Genomic DNA, 22,366 nt, shown 5'->3' with positions numbered 1-22,366 from the left:
TTACACCTTATCCCAAAATTAACTCTAAATGGATTAAAGATTTAAACATAAGACCTAACACCATAAAAATCCTAGATGAAAACCTAGGCAATACCATTCAGGACATAGGCATAGGCAAGGACTTCATGACTAAAACAACAAAAGCAATGGCAACAAAAGCCACGATTGACAAATGGGATCTAATTAAACTTACGAGCTTCTGCACAGCAAAAGGAACTATCATTAGAGTGAACCGGCAACTAACAGACTGGGAAAAAATTTTTGCAATCTACCCATCTGATAAAGGGCTAATATCCAGAATCTACAAAGAACTTAAACAAGTTTACAAGAAAAAAACAAACAACCCCATCAAAAAGTGGGTGAAGGATATGAACAGGCACTTTTCAAAAGAAGACATTTATGCAGCCAACAAACATATGAAAAAAAGCTCATCAACACTGGCCATTAGAGAAATGCAAATCAAAACCACAATGAGACACCATCTCATGCCAGTTAGAATGGAGATCATTAAAAAGTCAGGAGTCAGGAGACAACAATGCTGGAAAGGCTGTGGAGAAATAGGAACACTTTTACACTGTTGGTAGGAGTGTCAACTAGTTCAGTCATTGTGCAAGACAGTGTGGCGATTCCTCAAGGATCTACAACCAGAAATACCATTTGACCCAGCAATCCCATTACTGGGTATATAACCAAAGGATTATAAATCATTCTATTATAAAGACACATGCACACGTATGTTTATTGTGGCACTGTTCACAATAGCAAAGACTTGAACCAACCCAAATGCCCATCAATGATAGACTGGATAAAGAAAATGTGGCACATATACACCATGGAATACTATGTGGCCATAAAAAAGGATGAGTTCATGTCCTTTGCAGGGACATGGATGAAGCTGGAAACCATCATTCTCAGCAAACTGACACCAGAACAGAAAACCAAACACCACATGTTCTCACTCATAAGTGGGTGCTGAACAATGAGAACACATGGACACAGGGAGGTGAACATCAAATACCGGGGCCTGTAGGTTGGTGGGGAGGGACAGCAGGGGATGAGGGATTGGGGAGGGACAGCATTAGGAGAAATATCTAATGTAGATGATGGGGTGATGGATGCAGCAAACCACCATGGCACATGTATACCTATGTAACAAACCTGCATGTTCTGCACATGTGCCCCAGAACTTAAAAGTATATATATTTTTAAAAAAATCAAATTTTAGCGTGTAGTAGGATAAATTAAAGTTTCTTAAAATATAAGCTCAAAATGTGACTAAACATTAATAAAGGTGAAGGTGAGACAGGATTATGAGGAAAGGCAAATGTACTTACACAATGTGGAAAATGATGGATATTTCATAGTATTATACAATTTAACAGGATACAAATGATTCCACAGTGGAAAAGTTTTCTACTGAATATTTATTTTCTTATTTAGTTATTTTATTTCTTTCTTTCACGGGAGGAAGGGAGTCAAGGCAGACCATCACAGTTTCACATAAAAGCAGCAGCAGCAGGTGGTCAGAAGTAAACCATCATCCTCAGTTCCAGTGACCCTAACACAGGTAACACTGAAAACCCTGTTTATATTTTCACATCAACAAGACTGTAATTTGTAAATGATGATTTCAAAATACAGAACTAAAAGAATGACTACTATTCCAAATGGGAAAAAAATATTAAAATTTGCCTTTGTTTTTCTAGTAGTACAATACTTGTTCTCTAATTCTTTGATTCCTTTTTATTAACCAGCCCCTTGTCACAAACTCACCTCGTGACAATGGCATGTACTGGTAAGACAGGTGGACAAAATTAGGGGTGTCTCCTGGCCAAAGAAAAGGAGAAAAGCTAATCACACCACAAAGGGAGGCTAACTAGTGACTGGAGCTTTCACACATCTTTAGAACACCTGGAGCAAAGGAATAACCAGGGAGCCTGGAAACATTCTGGAAAGCTTTAGATTGTTTTTCAACTGTGGTATTATTTAATATACAGTAAAAAAGAGAACAATGTATATTAACCCAATCTAGTCCTAAGCAGAATGGTCCAACCAGTAGTTTTGTTTTAGCTGAGATCAGTGTACTGCCATCCTCAATTCCACTGACCCTAGGGAGAACTCTCCAATTCTTAAGGCTTCCTCAGGAGGGGTAGGCTCATCTGAAGGCAGTTTCCTTATTTGCAAAAGGTGAATAGAAATAGTTACTGTCTCATGGTGATGTTATAAGAATTAAGTGAGACAGTGTATGTAAAGTCCACAGCATAGAGCTTGGAACACAGAAATTCAATCAAGCATCCCTCTCTCTTATCTACTGGACCAATGTTATCTAAATGTATGTGTCCAGAAAGGGAAACAGGACTTTCCTGTTCTAGGCTTGTTGTAAAGAGATGGTAGATATTGACTGTCTAGCTAGAACTCCTATACTTAGTAAAACACTATTTGGTCCACTGAAGCAATACTTAAAGGAAATTTGGCATCATGTAGAAGGCAATTTTTTCAAATTAGAAAAAAATACTTTCCTTATAAAATGACTATAAAGTAGCATCTTTTACATAATGAGAGAAACAATCCTAAGGTATTTCAGTTTGGCAACTGCATATCCATTTCAGGACCAACTGTATACTGAAGACTGGGAAAATAGAAGTCTGTGCACTGACTGCCTCAGTGAAAATTTAACCAATGAGATCAGTGAAGAGACCAACCTAGCAAGGAAGGGTGGGCTAATATAAAGGAAATGCAAAATATGGAAGGGTTCTTGAAATGTTACTGCAATTTCCTGCTAAGTGAACATTTTAGCTCCTGTGGAACTCAAAGTCCTGAAGGTTTAACGTTTCACAAGTTTATAACCAAACCTATACTGATGACCGGAAAGAAAAAAAAAAAAAAACAGAGCTCATTGTCCTTCGTAATTCTGCTTTACAAACAACTCACATCCCACATACTTAAGAAAACCCCTCTATTACTTGGAACTTCAAAGATGATGCCAACCACCCACTGTTCCATTCTTGATTGATGGATTCATTTAAGAAGGAAGTGTAAAAAGGCTCTACTTTTCAACTTAAGTCAATGTTAAAACCTCTCCTGCCTTTATCTTTCAAAGGCCCAGGGCTTCACCAAAAGTAACTTCATCTTTCTTGCCATAATGAAGCTAACAACGTTCTGGACTTGGCTAACTTATAAAACAGTTGTTTCCTGGCTGCTTGTGATCTAAAGAAAAAAAGAAACAAAAGAGGACGTTATCCAGGGCTCAGCTCGTTGAGTTCATTAAGAGTTTAAGAATATCCAGATTAACATCTTAATTAAATTAAGAACATGTATGTGATATTGTGAAATATATACTTGGTCTCTGTCCTCACTCCTGGCACACAATTCCTAAATTCCTTGGAATCTCCAAAGTGTGCCTTTCTGTATGCCAATGAGTTGACTGATGGCTGGCAGCTCTTAGGTGGCTTCAGGATGAGGGTTGGTCACCAGAAAAACCAAGGCAAGATCAAGAAATTGGGCTTTCAATTCCACCCCTACCTGTACCCCCCCACCTCCTTACAGGAGAGGGGCTGAAGGTTAAGCTGATCACCAGTGGCCGATTATTTAATCAATTGTGCTACTCAATGAAGCTTCCATAAAAATCCAAAAAGAACTAAGTTCAAGGAGCTTTTGGATAGCTGATCAAGTGGAGGTTCCCGAAAGGTGGCGTGCCCACAGAGGGCACGGAAGCTCCGCACGCCTTCCCAAAAGCCCTGCCCTATGCATCCCTTCCTCTGTAACCTTTGTAACATTTATGACAAACTGATAACCGTGTTTCCCTGAGTTCTGTGAGCTGCTCTAGCAAATTAATCAAACCCAAGGCGGGTGGATAATGGGAACCCTGATTTATAGCCAGTCAGTCGGAAGAACGCGTAAAACAGCTGAGGCTCATGACTGTCACTGGAAACGGTGCCATCTCGTGACTGAGCCCTCAACCTACGGGATGTGTGGGATGTGACGCCACTTCCAGGCAGATAGTGTCAGAACTAAATTGGATCACAGGACACTCAGAAGAATCTGTCTCCTGAAGAATCTGGGGCAGAATCGACTGACTGGTTGTTGGCGGGAGAAATCCCCACATACTCCTTGGTGAACAGTGGTCACAAAGTCTTCTGTGCTGACTGCTGTAGTGAAAGAGCAGAGGAAAAATGGTTTATTTCTATAGAATCTAGAAAAAGGTAACATTAGCAGTATGTCTTTCAAATCACTTGACTTGATTCTTTTAAGGACATGTAATAAGCTGAAGGCAAGATGTTTCTGTAAGTCATCAGGGAAGAGAACTACTCTCCCTGAAGTTTATCAAATGGCTTCCCTTCTTTTGCTTTTATGTCTGTTTCTGGTATAGCTCTATGACCTAACAAGCCTTTCTCTGGCTCCGTACACCTCAACAGCTTTCTTTCAAGTCTTTCCAACACTATGCGTGAGAGTGGGCGACTTCTTGGAAAACAGTTGCTACACACTGTTCCCGTCTCTCTTCATCAAAAATCAACGGCTATCTTATTTCTTTATATCATGGGGTGAGAACATGGTGTAGTCACCATAGGGACTTGTGTTCAAGTACTGTTCCTTCTGGTGATATTCTTTAGTATTAGATAAATTAAACCTTGCCTGCATCTCGCTGATTAGCCCTATTGTGTTGAGAATGAAGAAGAGATGAGTCTTTTCATACCAAACTTTTACAGTGCTGCCATCATAAAGCAAAACTTGAATTAGCTACAGGTTTCTTGGTAGAACCAATTATTCTATCTTCCTTAAACATAACAGTAGTATGTTTAAGGAAGTTAACAGTAGTATGTTTAAGTAAAGAATCCCCACCAAAATGCCTAAACAGAAGATGTTCAGTCTAGGCTGGTGCAGTAAGCAGAGCTATCAACTCTGGGGACACTAGCAGGTACAATATATTCACCTAATTGCATCCACGTATGTTTCACACAAGGTCTCTTTGCTCTGGGCTCTTATTTTCTTATTTGACCAATTCAACATTCCGAACGTAAGAGATTTATCTGTACTGTCTGTTACAAGGCCAGCTGGGCTGGAGGGGAGAGAGCCAGGGAGTAATGATCAAGCTTCATCATGGTCTGTTCTATAGAGTTCTCTATTTCCTGAGACCAAGTGTCATAAAATTGTAGCTATGGCGTCTGTGACTATGATTACATACTCCCAGGCACAAAATACAACCAAAGCAGATACTAATATATCATTGTCCTAACTGGCTGTTGCAAGGACAATATTTTCAAAATCAAATGGCAAGGTCTGGACTGTGCCGCTGTGATTGTGGTGGTGATTCTGCCAACACCGACAGGCTAAGGAGGAGGTGTAAATGGACTCCACCAATTCGCTTTGCAGCAGGAAAACAGCGTGCTGGCATGTGAATCGAATAAAAAGATCAACTTGGGCCGGGCGCGGTGGCTCACGCCTGTAATCCCAGCACTTTGGGAGCCCAAGGCGGGCGGATCATGAGATCAGGAGATCGAGACCATCCTGGTTAACACAGTGAAACCCCATCTCTATTAAAAATACAAAAAATTAGCCAGGTGTGGTGGCCGCCTGTAGTCCCTCCTACTTGGGAGGCTGAGGCAGGAGAATTGCTTGTACCGGGAGGTGGAGGCTGCAGTAAGCTGAGAACGTGCCACTGCGCTCCAGAGCCTGGGCGACAGAGAGACTCTGACTCAAAAAAAAAAAAAAAAAGATTAGCTTGAAAATATGGAGCACGTCTTGAATGTGGGTGTCGATTTTGCACAGGGAGGGGCAATTTTAGTAGTATGTGCTGTGGCAAGAGGCACGATCCAACAATCTTCTACCAAAAACACTAGATTCTGACCTTGCTTTTAGCTTCATTCCTGCCAAGACAGAGGCCCTAATGCCTTCCGTACATAGTTACGCATCAGTTAATACAGTGCCATAAAACGTAGTTTGCAAAGTATTTAACACACAACGAAGATGAGATGATGGGAAAAGTCTGGCTCTAGAGGTACTGAGGGTCCCTGTTCTATCACATAGTTAGGTCCCCGACATTTTGGCCTAGTTATTTCTCAATTCCCGCTAGTATCTTTGTGTCCACATCACAACCTCAGCCCATGTCCTGGAACGGATTTCCTTTCTTAGGAACTATTATTGTAATCTCTTATTCCTTCCTCTTGTACCATATATTGATATATTATTGGTATTCTTACAAACAGATATAAAGCACAGAATGTACAGGGCACTGAAATTTTATTTCACTTAAGGTGATCACTTACGTCTATTCTTCATCTGCTCATTTCAAATGTAGAATGTACTGGTGAAAACAACTTTTTCCTGGCTCTGCACAGTTAATCAGATAAACCCATAAACAGCTTCTTGCAAGAATAATACATTTTCTTCAAATGATACTCCAATGAACATAAGATATTGTATTTTTTAAGGGAATACACCCCAAGTCTATCTGGGATGTTACGATGTTGGATAAAAGACATGATATACAGTAGAAATTTGATTTAAATAACAATGCTTTTTCAATGATAAAGTCCAAACAATAACTTTATATTCCTATGTAATTGCTTGCCATCTGCCCCATTTTCTGGCAATAACAAATAGTATTATGTTAGGAATACTCAGTCCATTGCAAATAATTATTGACCAACTTTAATAGTGATTTATCATCCTTCAGTATTTGATCTCGCAAAACGGCTATGTCACAACAGCAAAACTTGAAGTGATGCAGTATAACTTTGGCAAGCAAAGAAATTCTGATTTCCCAGAAGTGCAACCAGAGAGAGGGTAGCTTAATATCAGCACAAGTGTCAACCTAGCTAAGATGTGAGGAAAAGGTCTGTGAATTAAAGCAACAACAATGGGAAGTCATGTAAGCACAGGTTTTTTTTTTTTAAATCCATCTTTTTAGACAACACAATACAGTCAAGATACTTTGGAATCCATTTAACAGTGGGAGAGAAATATTAGTAAGCGGTCTTTATTTTCCCTTTCAAACATTTACTATTTATTTGTACTTATGTACAGTTCAGTGTACAAACTATCATGGAAATTATAATTACTATACCTTAAAAAGAGACCAATGAGAATGACAAAGAGAAATGGGTATAACTGTGTAAAAGCAGCAACATACGTGATCAGTGGATAGAACATTACTTTTTTTTTTTTTTTTTGAGACAGGGTCTCTCTCAGTTACCCAGGCTGGAGTGCAGTGGTATGATCACGGCTCACTACAGCCTCAACTCCCACCCCACCCCAACCCTAGGCTCAAGCAATTCTCCTGCCTCAGTTTCACAAGTAGCTAGGAGCTAGGACTACCTGTGTGTGCCACCATGCCCAGCTAATTTTTTTTCTTTTAAATGCAGAGATGGAGTCTCGCAGTGTTGCGCAGGCTGATCTTGAAAGGTCCTGGGCTCTGGCGATCCTCCTGCCTCTGACCTTCAAAGTGCTGGGATTAGAGGCATGAGCCCCAGCACCGGCCAATACTGCACTTTCATTCACTGATGCTCTGTGTGACATCAGTTAACCACCCAAGGCACACGGTTAAACAGTAAGTTACTTACAGTGATTTAATAAACAAATGCTTCTTTATAAAACTTATCAACTGACAAAAACTTTTAAACTGGCTATTTAACGTAAGTCATGAAAAGCTGTCCATTATCCAAACAACTGCTTCCCATGTTGTGATTCATTAACTTTTGCTGACATTAAAACAAAGGCACAGAGAAGATGTAAGAAAGTTTGAAAATGGGAACTTTAAGATCTAAAATTTTAAGCTGTCGCTGGGGAGTAAAGAGGTATCAAGAAGGGGGATAATGGAAGAGACGCCAGTGAAGGGCTACGGGAACGTGCTCAGGGGGGTGGACAGATACACTGTAAAGGACAGATCTTTTGTGCACGTGTCCAGTTAGAAGGGTAAAAAAAAAAACATATATTCAAACATTAAAGGTAAAACCTTTAATCTAGCTATTTTCAGTACTGCTCTTGTTCTTCCATCCTCTCAGTTTGCCCTTTTCCCAGGACAAAACACACACACTCTCTCTCTCTCTCTCTGTCTCTCTCTCTGGCCTTTCTCTTCCTACTGCGGCATTTACTACAAAATCATGCAATAATACACAGAAAACATTCTAAACATGGCTATGTATTTCCACAATGTTAAATGTTAAAAAGTTCCCAGGTTCACATTTTATATTTCATCTTAAAACAGCTTCATTAACTAAAAGGCAAAAGTCGCAAAGGTAAAGAAACGCTGATGCTATTGAAAGTGCATCCCCAGATTTCTCAATGAAATGTTGAAATGATCTCTGTTGTTTTTTTTCGCCTCCTTTAACCGCTTCATTTGTTGGTACCTCTGCCCTGCTTATTCTTCAAATGTGGGCATTCCTCATGACATCACCCCTTTCTCAACCTCCGAGGTTAAAACCCTTGGTGCTTTCAACTCCTCTCTTGCATGACATCACTTCCACCCCTTAAATCACCCTCAAATTCATCACTTTTTTTTTTCGATCTTCTCTATGACTATTAGACCCTAAAAGAGTTCTCATACGAAGGACGGATCTGTCTCTATTCAACAAGCATTCCTTAAGCAATTATATCTATAAGACACTAGCAGCTGAAGCAAAGGAACTGGTGATGGAAAGGGGGAGAAAAACATTCATACATGTGTATAAATGAAGCAGAAAAGAACGTGGTTCCAGACCTTACTATCTAACAATCTACAAGGCCGAACGTGGGAATTTTAGGAGAAAGTGTCTGTTTAAGGGAGGCATTTAATAAACGGGAAAGATTTCTGACAGGTACAGAATGAGAAGAGGGCAACAGGTTAAGTGGACACTATGAACTAAGGCAAGAAGCCCTGAAAGCACAAACATCTCTCCCATCCGCTTAGTTATCCACAGTGTCACTACAACTGGCCACCTAAAGCATGTATCTAATTACCCCATTATTCACTTAAGCTTTCCTTTGGAGTCTGGAATTTGGTTGTGCGGGGAGCAGAGGGTGCGGTCAAACCCCAGTGAAAGCCCTGGGCATTGAATCTCCAACGAACTTCCCTGGCTGGTTAGACTTCACAAGTACCGTCAGCTCTTTGCTGGGGGAATTACGCGCGTCTTGTGAGACTCTATGGGAGAGGACTGTCGGAAGCTTGTATCCGGTCTCCCCTGGATTTTGCCCCATTCCCCTTTTCCCTTTGCAGACTGTGCTTTGTATCTTTTCACTGTAATAATTCACAGAGCCATGCGTATGATATCACGTTGGGTCCTGTGTGTTATCCTAGCAAACCGTGGAAGCTAGGGATGATTCTGGGAACCTCCTGACACCTAAGGCAAATGTTGTGTTTAGCGTTGTAAGAAACAGTTCTTATACTCCCAGCAGCAGTAAGTTAGAGTTCCAGTTGGTCTGCACCCTCACTGTTTAGTAGCATCAGTCACTTTTATTCTAGCTGTTCTAGTGAGCCTCTCACTACGGTCTGAATCTGCAGTGCTATCTCACCCTGGTTTGCATCTGCATTTACTGATGACTAATCATGATGGTGGAAATGTTTCATGTGCTTATTGGCCATTTGTGCATCTTCTGTGAAATATCTGCTCAAGTCTTTTGTCCATTTTTATATTAAGTAGTTCATAACTTTTTAAATGTTAATTTCTGAGGCTCTTTTAAAAAATTTTTAGAGACAAGGTCTCACTTTGCTGCCCAGGTTGGAGTGCAGTGGCGTTACCATAGCTCACTACAGCCTCAACCTCTTGACAATAGACACATGCCTCCATGTCCAGCTGATTTAAAAAAAAAAAAAAAAAACTTTTTTTTTTTTTTGGTAAAGATAGAGTCTTGTCTCACTACGTTACCAGGCTGGTCTTGAACTCCTAGCTTTAAGTGATCCTCCCACCTTGGCCTCCCAAAGCACTGGGATTACAGGTGTGAACCACCATGCCTGGCCTTCAGAGGTTCTTTATATATTCTGGATACACATCCTTTATCCCCTATAAGTACTGAGAATTCTGGTTTTTTTTTTTACCCTTCTGTGGCATATCTATTCATTTTCTTAATGGTGTCTTTTGATGAGCAAAAACTATGATTAAGGTCTATTTATCAAATTTTCTTTTGAGATTAGTGCTATGTCCTGACCAACAAATCCTTGCTCAGTTTTAAAAGATTTCTTCATGTAAGCTCTGCTATGGTTTAAGTTTATTTCTAGGTAAGTGATCTCTCTGTTAATTTTGTGAATGGGTTTTTCTCTTCCATATACTTTATAACTAGTTATTGTTCATATAAAGAAAAAATATAGGCCAGGAGCAGTGGCTCGCACCTGTAATCCCAGCACTTCAGGAGGCCGAGGCGGGCAGATCACCTGAGGTCAGGAGTTAGAGACAAGCCTGGCTAACATGGTGAAACCCTCTCTCTACTAAAAATACAAAAATTAGCCAGGTGTGGTGGCGCACGCCTGTAATTGTAGCTACTCAGGGGCTGAGGCAGGAGAATTGCTTGAAACCAGGAGGCAGAGGCTGTAGTGAGTTGAGATCACACCACTGCACTCCAGCCTGGGTGACAGCGAGACTCCGTCTCAAAAAAAAAAAAAAAAGAAAAAGAAAAACTCTAATACCAAGAAACCACACAGAAAGAGATGGATATATCTCACTAAATAAAAGTTAAAGATTCTGGTCTGGAAGAAGTACCATAAAATGAAAGAGCACTGGGAACTGGGAGAGCACCACGACACATGACAGGGGGCTAACTTCTGTGACGTACAAAGAGTTCAGACAAGCTAATAAGAATTTAAAAAGGTTATAAATACAACGTTTTCAGAAAAAGAAATTTAGCCAACAAACCAAAATATAAAGAAAATATTTTAAAATGCAAATAAAAACAGAAATACATCCCCATTTTTAAACCTATGATTTTGGAAAAAACAAGTTTGATGAAACCGAGTAACTGCAAAGATAGCTCTTAGACTGTTGGTAGGACAGTAAACTTTCTGGGAGACAGTCTGACAATATGATTCAAATTTTAAATGCACTTAGATTAGGAAGCCCCATTACTGGGAATTTATTACATGGATCTCTTTGTAAAAATTCACCCCAAAGTAGGCCAAACAATATTCACTGCAGCAATATTCATGAAAACAAAAACTAGAAACCATAAAAATCTTCATCGATAGCGAGATGATTAAATTATAATAAAACATTTTATGGACTACTATATAGCTGTTAATACGAATGATACAGACTTGCAGGTACTGACATGAAAAGATCTCCAAGATGTAGCAAAGTCATCAAGGAACAGCTGCAGACGTTTATAAAAAAGAGGTAGAATATACTTCTGATTTTAAAATATCAGAGTAAAGACCTTTGTGTCACCAATCATTTCTGAATAAGGAGAACGCAGAAACTCTTGTTTGATGAAGCTGGAAAAATGTAACCCTAAACCATAATATACAAAGACAGGGTACAAAAACAATACATGACTCATCAGAGGCGAGCACTGTTAAATTTAAGTGCCTAAGGAAGCCAGCCAATTCTCATGAAACCCCAAAAAGTTCAGGACTAGGAGGTTCCTGGAACCACTGAAATTCCAGGTCTCCAAGCCCACTGGGTGTACTCAGTGACTTTCCTGCAGAAATCAGAAGGCGTCATTTCTGGAAAAAGTGAACTCAAGAGGCTTTGGACTTCAACAGATACAGAAGTAGATATGGATAAAGTGGATATGACTAAAACCAAAAGATTATGTGCAACTCTAATGAGACCCAAAGTCCCTTTCTTCAGTATTTCTCTAAAACATAAGCAGCCCCACAGAGGAGACCAGATTTTCTCTGGGAAAGGATTCAAAACTAACCTAGAGAAAACAAAACTCACCTAGAGAAAAATCGTGACATGAAGATTTCCTACATCATAGTTCACCAACAGACAAGAGCTCTGACTTCAAACCCATAGCTTTGGGTCAGCTTTTCATGTCTTAAATATAAATGATCACTGAGCATCTTCATGCATTTGAGGAATGTCTCCAATATTAAAGACTGAGACCAAAATGAAACAGAAGTGGTGGGAAACAGACAGAATGATGGGACAGAGGAAAATGTCAGAGAAACTGTAATTAAAGATAAAAGATCAAATCCTTAAGCAGAGGAACCAATAAGAAAGGACCATAGAATAAGAACTGGAAAAAAAAAATTCAATGAAAGTTTGAAGTTAAAGTCAAGGAAATTTTCCAGAAGGCAGAATAAAAAGAAATGAGTAAGAGGAAGGAAAGGTAAAAATTTAGAGAAGCAATCCAGGAAGTGTAATATCTGGCTATTAGGAGTTCCAGAGACAATCATGAAAATAAAGAGGAGGGAACTATCATCACAAAAGGCAAGGATACTTCCAAGGATAGAAGAACGTAAGTCTGCAGGAAGCAGGGACCAGTACAGCAGACAAAAGACGCACACCAAAGTACCACACCATAAAACTGCAGAACACCAGAAATGAAGAGAAGATAATCATCACTTCCAGACAGAGGAAAACAAGAACAAAAATAAAAAATCAGGAAACAGAATGGCAGAACTCCAAACAGCAAAATTGGAAGCTGGAAGATACCAGAGCAATACTTTGGAAATTCTGGCTAAAAATGATTTTCAATCTAGCATTCTACACTCACTTAACATATCACATAATTGTAGGAGTAGAATAACACATATTCAGGTAAGCAAAATCTCAAAAAATTTACATCCCAGTTATCTCTCTTCCAGATGCCATGAGACTATCTGCTCCTATGAAATGAGGTAGTAAACCATGACGGTAAGGGCATAGGAATCAAGGCTTCAACACAGGAAGCAGGCGGAGGGTATTTCCTGGATGAGGACAAAAAGAAGTCTTAAGATAACAGACGGGAAACTCATCTAGCAAGCAATGAAGATTAAATCAGAAATAGAGAAGGCTCTACAAAGGCTATGATAGGAAAATCACCAAACTAATTTTCACATGTGAGAGTTACTGCAAAGATGGATTGAAGCCCATGGAAAGGCAAATTCAGATATAATGGTAACTAAGCAAATTTCTAAGATGAAGCAATTAATTAAAAAACAACAACAAACTTGTAACAGAGAAAATATAACCCCATGTAGCATATGTTATATTATTACATGGTTATTGAATAATGAAATAATTAAATGTGGATTTAACCAGCGATGATTGAATACAGAATGAGATAAGGCCAAGGAAGACATGAAGAGTTAAAGTTGTAAGAGGAAACTAATGGATAATGTCAAATACTGGTGGGACCAAGACAGAGCAGAGACCCTATTTTTACAAGGTGGCAAATACCAGAAGTAGCAGCTAATACAGTTGAAAGTGGTTTCCTCCATCGTTCTCAGCAAACTGACACAAGAACAGAAAATCAAACACCGCATGTTCTCACTCATAGGTGGGTGTTGAACATTGAGAACACATGGACACAGGGAGGGGAGCATCACACACTGGGGTCTGTCGGGGGGAAATACGGGAGGGACAGCAGGGGGTGGGGAGTTGGGGAGAGATAGCATGGGGAGAAATGCCGGATACAGGTGATGGGGAGGAAGGCAGCAAATCACACTGCCATGTGTGCACCTATGCAACAATCTTGCATGTTCTTCACATGTACCCCAAAACCTAAAATGCAATTAAAAAAAAAAAAGAAAGAAAGTGGTTTCCTGAAGCATGACATGGGACAAGACAAAGTTGGTGGGGGGGATGGAGGGGAAGGGAAGTACGGTCATGAACTGATTTTTTGTGTTTGTTCATTTGTTTTTGAGACGGAGTCTTGCTCTGTTGCCCAGGCTGGAGTGCAGTGGCACATTCTTGGCTCACTGCAACCTCTGGCTGCCAGGTTCAAGCGATTCTCCTGCCTCAGACTCCTGAGTAGCTGGGATTACAGGCGTCCACCACCAAGCGCAGCTAATTTTTTTATTTTTATTTTTAGTAAAGATGGGGTTTCACTGTGTTGACCAGGCTGGTCTCAAACTACTGACCTCGTGATCCACCCACCTCAGCCTCCCAAAGTGCTGGCATGAGCCACCGCACCCGGCCTGATGTTTTTATTAACTTTTCAGTTATAATTTGAAAATAACATGCATGTATTAATTTATTTTAGCTTTACCTGAGGTATAAATTAAAATTGTTTGATGAGTCTTGCTGAATGCATAACTGTAAAAACCACCACTACAATCAAGTTTTAAAACACTTCCATTAACCACCTCTACGGGTTTTCTTCCTTTGCAGTCAGTACACCACATACGTAATTACTAGGGTAAGCACTTAAGTTTCGGTCTACAAACCATCAGTCCATTTTAAATAAATTTTTTAGTTATTCTAGCTTTTTTTTTTTGAAAAGACTATTCTTTTCTCATTGAATTACCTTGGCACCTTTGTTGAAAATCAGTTACCACTTAAATGCCTAACCTAGTTTACTTATGTGTGTTTATTAACAAATAAGGTAACATAATATACAAAGCAAAAATGTTAAATAAAATCATTATAAATGTTAAATTTCATTAAATCATAGGAAAAAGATGTATAGGATGTACCAATTATCTAAAAGAAGAAATCAATTGAAAAATATTACTATATTAAGAATTACTCTATTTCTAGATTCTTCAATCTCTTCCATTCATCTGCATGTCCATCCTTGTGCTAATACTGTACTATTTTGATCACTGTAGCTTTACAGCAAGTACAAATCAGGTACTTGTGTTCAGATTTTGTAGTTTTTTTGTGTGTATGTTTTTTGCACTTCCATATAAATTTTAGAACCAGCCTATCAATCTCTATGACTAAACTTGAAAATATTTTGATTTGGGACTACATTGAACACAGTGTACCAATTCATGAGTATAGTATACCTCTCAATTAACTTAGTTTTTAGTTCTTCTTTAACTTCTATCAGCAATATTTTGTAGTGTGCGGTGTTTAAGTTTGTGTATCGATTGTTAAGTTTATTACTAAGTATTAAGTTATATAATGCCATTGTAAATGGTTTTGTTTTTTAATTTCATTTTTGGATTGTTCATTGCTACTATTTAGCAATATAATTAATCCTTGTTTCTTATCTTTTATTCTACAGCCTTGCCTAAGTCACTTGTTCTAGTAGTATTTTTTTTCTTTTTGGTAGATTCTTTAGAACTTTCTATACAATGCCAAATATTTGGTTTTACTTCTTCCTTTCCAGTGTGTATATCCTTTAATTGCTTTTTCTTGCCTTACTACATGGGCTAGGACTTCCAGGATAATGCTGAATAAAAGCAGTAAGAGCAAAACATCCTTACCTTATTCTTCATCGTAAGTGGAAACTATACAATCATTCACCATGAAGTATGATTTTTTTTTCACAGACATTCTTTATTGAGGAACTTGCCTTCAATTCCTAGCTTGCTAAGAGTTTTTACTATAAATTTGTGTTGAAGTTTGTCAAATGCTTTCCTGCATCTATTGAGATGATCACTTTTTTTTTTTAAATTTATTTTATTAGTATGGTGTGTTACACAGAATTGATATTTCTAGATTAAGTCAGCCTTGTGCTGCTGGGATAAATCCTACTTGACCATGATGTCTGATACTATCTTTTAAATATAATATTGCTAATTAAACATGCTAATGTTTTGTTAAGGATTTTTGTGTCTATGTTTATGAGGAATACTGGCTGCTAGTTTTTTCTTGGGCTGCTTTTGTGTTGGCTTTGGTATCTAGTAATACTGTCCTCATAAAATGAATTGTGATGCTCTCCTTCCTCCTGTATTCTCTAAAGATGTGGGTGGGACTGTATTGCTTTCTTCCTTCAGTGTTTGACAGATGCACTAGCTCCGCCATCAGAGCCCAGATTTTCTTTATTGGAAGCTTTTAACTACTAATTCAATTTCTTTACTCTCTATAGGTCTATTTGGATTTTCTACTTCTTTTGGAGTCAGTTTTGGTAATTAGCATCTTTCAAGGAATTGGTTTCATTTCATCTAAGTTGTCAAATTGGTTGTAAACTTGTTCATAATGTTCCTTTATCCTTTTAGTATTTAATAATACCCATTCTTTCATTCCTAATATTCGAATTTACATCCCTTTTTCTTGATCATTTTCGCTAAAGGTTTACTGAACTTTAAAGAACCAGCTTCTGGTTTCCTTTATTTCTATTCTGATTTATCACTCCTGTTCTTCTACTTACTTTGGGTATACTTTACTCTTTCTTTTATAGCTTAAGGTAGTAGCTAAGATAATTAATTTTATAACATTCTTCCTTTCTGGCATAAGCATTTAAAGCCAAACATTTCTTTCTTAGCACTGCTTGAAATCTACATATCAAGTATTTTCTTATATTTTGTATTCATTTTTACTCAGTTAAAAGTATTTTCTATTTTACCCAGTGAATTGCTTTTTTACCCATGGGTTACTCAGAAATGTATTCATGTCCACATATTTGGAGATTTTCCTTATTTTTTTCCATTACTCATTTTTAATTCCTTTGTAGCTGCAAAACATACCATATAATTTAAATTCTTTCATATTAAAACATTTTATTTTTGTGGGTGAGTATACTATTCAACCTGACTAATGTTTCCAATACACTTTAGAAGAATGTGTTTTCCACTACTGTTGGGTAGAGTATTCTGTAGTAATGTCAATTAGATTGAGTTGGTTGATTGCCTTATTCATGTCTTCTGCATTCTGTTTTCTCTTTATTTATTCTATCAACTGTTGAGGGAAGAGTATTAACTCTCCAATTCTTCTAAATATTGAATTGCTGATTTCATCTCTCGGTTCTATCAATCTTTGTTTCATGCATTTTGTGTCTCTCTTGTTAAGTACATACACAATTAGAATTTTTAGGTTTTCCTGCTATATTTGTCATTTCATAATTTTGAAATATTTCTCTTTATCTCGAATAATACTCCTTTTCTTACAGTCTATTTGACTGACATTAACTCAATTACTCCAGTATTTTGATGCCTGTTTTCTGAAGAAGGAAATCACCCAACCTCCTCACAAAATCATTACCGGAAGATACATTTATTTTGATGAAAGAAATTAAATAAAAATTTAAAAGGGGAATATAATTATAGGTTCAGAAGATATTTACCATGAAATAACATTTATCACAATTTTAAACTTACACAATTAAAAATTTGGGTTAAAAAGTACATATAAACAAACCTATTCCTATGTCCCCTCCAACATCCTCCCCCCTCTGGAATTCACTGCATTATCAACACTGGCTTCACTTTGGAGAGGATATGAGTGAGTGGTCAGGAGAAATTGACACAGAAAGTAAAATTTGCAAATATGTCTTCTCCTTTATTACATTTTTTCTTTTCCTTACCTAACTGTACTAGTATTATATACCAATATTTTACAAGCAAGGTAAAAGAAAAAAAACTATTGTTTATTCAATTATTCATAATATGAATGAGGATGCAAGTCTTTCATTATTAAGCCTAATTGAAGCTTCTGGTTTGGGATAACTATTATTTAATAGGCCAAAGAATAGCTTTCTATCCCTATTTTAAGAAGGTGTGTGTGTGTGTGTGTGTGTGTGTGTACGTACATTTCTGTGCTGAAGAAAGGAAGAGGGAGGAAGGAAGAGAGGGAGGGAAGGAGAGAGAATTAATGTCTGTTACAGATTTCCTAAGATTAAAATGACCCTTGTATTTCTAGAATAAATGCCATTTGGCTGTGGTGTGTGTGTGTTTTAACAAACTACTGAATCTGTTAGCTTAATTTAAGAAAACAAATTCTTTAAGTGAGATTGGCTTGTAGTTTTCTTTTTGAATGTGTGTAATGTCTATGTCAACCTCTAAAACAGAGTAAGAAGTGTTTTAATAGCTTTTAATATGTTGAATGTTTGAAAGAAGAGTAATGAGAAGGGGCTAGCCTAAATAGATATTAAAGCCTTAGTTATAAAATTAGAATAATATGGGCCCGTGCAGATCCAGAGAACAGAACTGAGTTCAGAAACAAACTTGAGTACAACAGTTGCTTCAACTTTGTACAGAGAAAAACCACAGAATCTCTAATTGGGAGAGATTATTTAATAGATGGTCCTGGTAGAATTGACTAGCCATGTGAAGGAAAAGAAAAAAATCAATCTTTTACTGCTTTAAAATAATGAAGAAAACTTTAAAATGCTCCCAAATAACACAAAACACTGAAGAGATGGAAAAACATACCACATTCTTGGATAGGAAGACAACCAATTCACAAAGATGTCAATTCCTTCTTAGATAATCTACACATCTGATGTGATCTCAATAAAATAACAGTAGGATTTTTGTGTTCATGTGTACAATTAACTATGATGACTCTAATGTTTAAAAACAAATTAGGAACGGGGAGAAGGCAGGAGAAGGGTCTAGCCCTACCACTTAGCTCTTTTCAAAGAGGGCTTGGGGGCTGCAAAATGAAGAGGTCTTAACAGTATGACCGAAGACTCGCGTTCTCAACAGTTCCGTGTTTTCCGCACGAGATACGACTCAGACACTCATAAGCATAACATGATAGTCCATGATTGCTGTGTGGGAAAGTAAATAAATGTCTCAAAAGTTTAACCAAACTTTCTCTTCTCTGGAAAAAGGTTTATGAAACTACAACAATCACAAAGGTGAGATATGCTCATGAAGAGTCAGATTAAAGACACGGAGTGTATCACATGATAAAGGTACCATTTCAAATCAATAGGGAAAAAACCATCTGGAAATGACTAGACATTTGGGAAAAAAGAGGGGGTTTCCACTTTATACCTTACATTGAAATAAATCTCATTAGAGTAACAAACACAATGTAAAAACAAAATCATAAAGATAGAACATTTCACCTACATGTGCAAAATTTAAAAGACTGCTAGCAAAAAGACACACATGATGAAACAAGGGTCAAAAGATACGTAATGAGTCAGAGAGGTTTAACAACTTAATACTTCATTATTCCACAGTTCTGAAATCAATGGGCAGAATACATGTAGAAAAACTATACTAGACAATAAAAGATACAGATAAAAGCTTAAAAGCTTTCAGAGAGGGGAAAGCAGGTGATCTGCAAAAGAAAAATTATCTGACTGGCAATGCTATTCTCATCAATAACAAGTGAAAAAAGATGCAGTAATTAAAATGCTGGAAAGTAATTTCACCAGGAATTCTATTCTCAGCAAACTATCATGTGTAAAGAAAATACAAAGGTATTTTCAGACAATGAGGTTTCCAAAGTTTTACTTCCCCTGAGCCAAGGCTAAGGCACTTGATTGATTGATTACTCCAGCCAACCCAAGGTGAAGGTCAAGAAAGAGTAGGGGACCACATGCTAGAAATGGTGGAGCTAACCAGTGGTCAAATAACACAAACAAATCATTAAGAAAAAGCAATACTGAGATAAACTTTAATCACAGAAAGTAATATGCCCAAACTTGCAGATGAAATCTGTGTTCCAAAGTAAAAAGTATTCAGGAAAAATAATACAACAGGTTCTAAGCAACGGATGAAGACCTGAGGAGTCTGGCAGCGCTAACGGCATGTTAAATGCCATTTCTACGGTTTTCACAATAGAAAGAAAAAGTAACTGTAAACTTGGGAAAACAAACTGTGCAACATCATGCGTCAAATGAAGCAAAAGAGCTCAATTTTGAGCAGTATGTGGAATATATGAAACGGTAAACCACATGATCTGAATTAAAGAATATTCTTTGCATAGTTCATGATGTTGGACACAGATTCAGAGAAAGAAATCTAACCGTAGCACTCTACTTGGCTGTAAAGTGAAAGATTTCTATAGACTCATATTGAGGTAAATACTACTACATTCAACTATTAAAATCTATCTATAGTTAAAACACAGGAGGATTTAAATATGGTTACAGAGCAGAATGCAAATGTTATCAATACTTGACAATATAAAAAGTAATTACATCTATAACATTTTGTGGAAGGGTGGGAAAGACTTGAAAGGAAGAATGGGACCTATTATTGTCTAACATAGTGAGGAATCAGGAATACTAGTGAAAGTTGATGTGGCTGAAAATGAAGATATGAGTATCTTAAAAGTAGAAAGATAATAACAAAAGCTAAAGAAATGGAGAATAAAAGGGTGGTGAGATGCTGATTAAACATGGTAACAAAATTAAGAAACAGTATCAGAAATTTTCAAAAATGGAATTAGAATGCTCAAATTTAATAATCTTCAATCCAGTAGCTATTAATAGAAGCAATTCTTCCATTTCTCAAATGCTGCTACTGTTTACTAAGGTATGCATATATTTCAGCTTAATATTGGGGAGGGTCATTACAGACCCTCGGTTTGTAGAAAAGTCTTCCGAGGCACTGAGTAACTCGTTTTGGAAACCCTGTAAGACATAACAGGTTTAAGTGTTTAATGTATTTCAAAGGATGGTGCCCTAATTTCCATTTTCTTGGTTTCAGTTCCAGAAATATTGGCAGAAACAGTAAAAAGCTGACAGCTGGGTATAAGATATTACAAGATGACTCTCGTTATCTAAAATGCTTCTTTTGAAAGAACAGCTGCTACTAAATATTTCGTTGCTAACATTTGGTTTAAACCGTGGCCACACGTATCCCATGGCATACTGGATCTGAGTTTTGCAGCTGGGCGTTGATTTCCATCAACACCTTAAGAGTGAAGTCTACGGTAAGGCTAAGCACATCTAAACTTTGGAAACTGAAACCCATCTGAATACCTACACATATAAAACTGCTTGCCTTAATTGTTGCAGAATAAAATGTTTCATACGTAAATATCGGCTCGATTTAATTAAATAAGTATTTGTAGACATCCCATGAGGCACTGTAACACGCTTTGGGCCAGAGGAACAAATAAGCATTACGAAGCAGAGTAAAGGAGGTTAGATGTGAAAGTGAGAGATAAACGGCTGGATATCCAGCCATCTGTTCCTACCCCAGAGGAAGAGGCACTATTTTATTTTATTTTTATTAAGTGTGAATGTGATGTAAAACTTTATTAAAACACATTTACCCACAACATGATAAAACATAAACTAATATGTATGGGTAGAAAACGGAGGGGGTAATTTTACAGTTATTCTCTATCTTTTCTGTAAAGACCAAAACCAGAAAAGCAGCCAGATTCCTTAAATGTAAGTCTTGAGTCTACACTTATAACTGGGTAACTATAAGCAAATATTTAATTTCTCAAGACATATTTTTCCTCACTGAAAATGGGACTAATTACTCCTTGCCCTCTTTATTGGATTGTTAATGATTTGACAAATAATTACTATGCGATTATTCTGTGCCAGGCTTTTACTGTAAGATAAATAAAAGATCTAAAATATGGCATCCCTGTCCTCAAGTGGCTCACGGTCTAGTGAGGAAGGTATGTAAATAAGCGTTATTTAGTATATGTGTGTTGTAATAAATAGAGGCTACGGAAATACAGAGGAGGGAGAGACAGACTCTGTCTGGGAGAGTGAGTCTGGGAGTACTTCATACAGATTACATATAAACTTGAAGATAGCGCACTAAGATCAACAAGTTACTGGGTAGGAGAAGCCAGAGCAAAAAAGGCGCTAAGCCAAAGAACAGCATGAACACAGGAACAGGGTCCAAAAAGGCCTACTGGGCAGTGCAGAGTGATGAGACTGTAAGGAGCTCATGAGAGAAAATGAGCACGGAGAAGTAGGCAGATGCCAAACTGAGAATTACATGTTATCCCAAGGTCTGTGTTCTTCCCCTTGTCCTGGGACCCCATGCATAGGAGCATGAGAGGGAAGGCTTATTAAAATGCAGGTTCAGGCTCGGCACAGTGGCTCCTGCCTGTGATCCTAACACTCTGGGAGGTGGAGGTGGGAGAACTACTTAAGCCCAGAAGTTCAAGGCTGCAGTGAGTTATGATCAGCCACTGCACTCCAGTCTGGGTGGCACAGTGAGACTGTTTCAAAAAATAAAAATAAAATTTGAATTCACAGTACTATGGATCCACTGAACCAAAATGTCTAAGGTCTGGATAATTTGCATATTAACAAGTTCCCGAGGTGATCTTTTTTTTTTTTTGAGACAGAGTCTCACTCTGTCGCCACTCCAGAGTGCAGCAGCACAATCTCTGCTCACTGCAACCTCTGCCTCGGCCTCCCGAGTAGCTGAGATTACAGGTGTGCACCACCACGCCCAGCTAATTTTTGTATTTTTGGTAGAGATGGGGTTTCAGCATGTTGGTCAGGCTGGTATCAAACTCCTGACCTTGTGATCTGCCTGACTTGGTCTCCCAAAGTGCTGGGATTACAGGTGTGAGCCACCACGCCAGCCCCTAGACGATCTCACATAGCACAAGTTTGAGAAGCATCAATGTAGGTCATAAGGAATCACTAAGCTTTAAGCAGATCCATTTCGTACTTTAGGGTGATTATCTCAATAGCAGTGTGA

At 37.9% G+C, this 22,366-nt stretch overlaps 1 protein-coding gene across 4 annotated transcripts in view; it reads right to left on the bottom strand.

Annotated features, from left to right (window-relative positions):
• The window catches only part of PIK3CA (phosphatidylinositol-4,5-bisphosphate 3-kinase catalytic subunit alpha), a 91,001-nt gene that overhangs the window by 49,099 nt on the left and 19,536 nt on the right, over window positions 1-22,366 (bottom strand). For 2 of the 4 annotated variants that reach the window (XM_012472256.3, XM_012472257.3), the window contains exon 1: window positions 3,965-4,794. The exons of the other annotated variants lie outside the window; for them this stretch is intronic. The gene's annotated coding sequence lies outside the window, so the exon portion shown is untranslated. Of the gene's footprint in view, window positions 1-3,964; window positions 4,795-22,366 lie in introns of those variants that run through there. 4 annotated transcript variants of the gene reach the window in all.

This window comes from Aotus nancymaae, unplaced genomic scaffold, assembly GCF_030222135.1.
Source record: "Aotus nancymaae isolate 86718 unplaced genomic scaffold, 86718_ANA_hifiasm-v0.15.2.pri h1tg000067l, whole genome shotgun sequence".
NCBI lineage: Eukaryota > Metazoa > Chordata > Mammalia > Primates > Aotidae > Aotus > Aotus nancymaae.
Note: the sequence above shows the minus strand (reverse complement) of the source record. Positions and strands in the feature narration are given on the sequence as shown.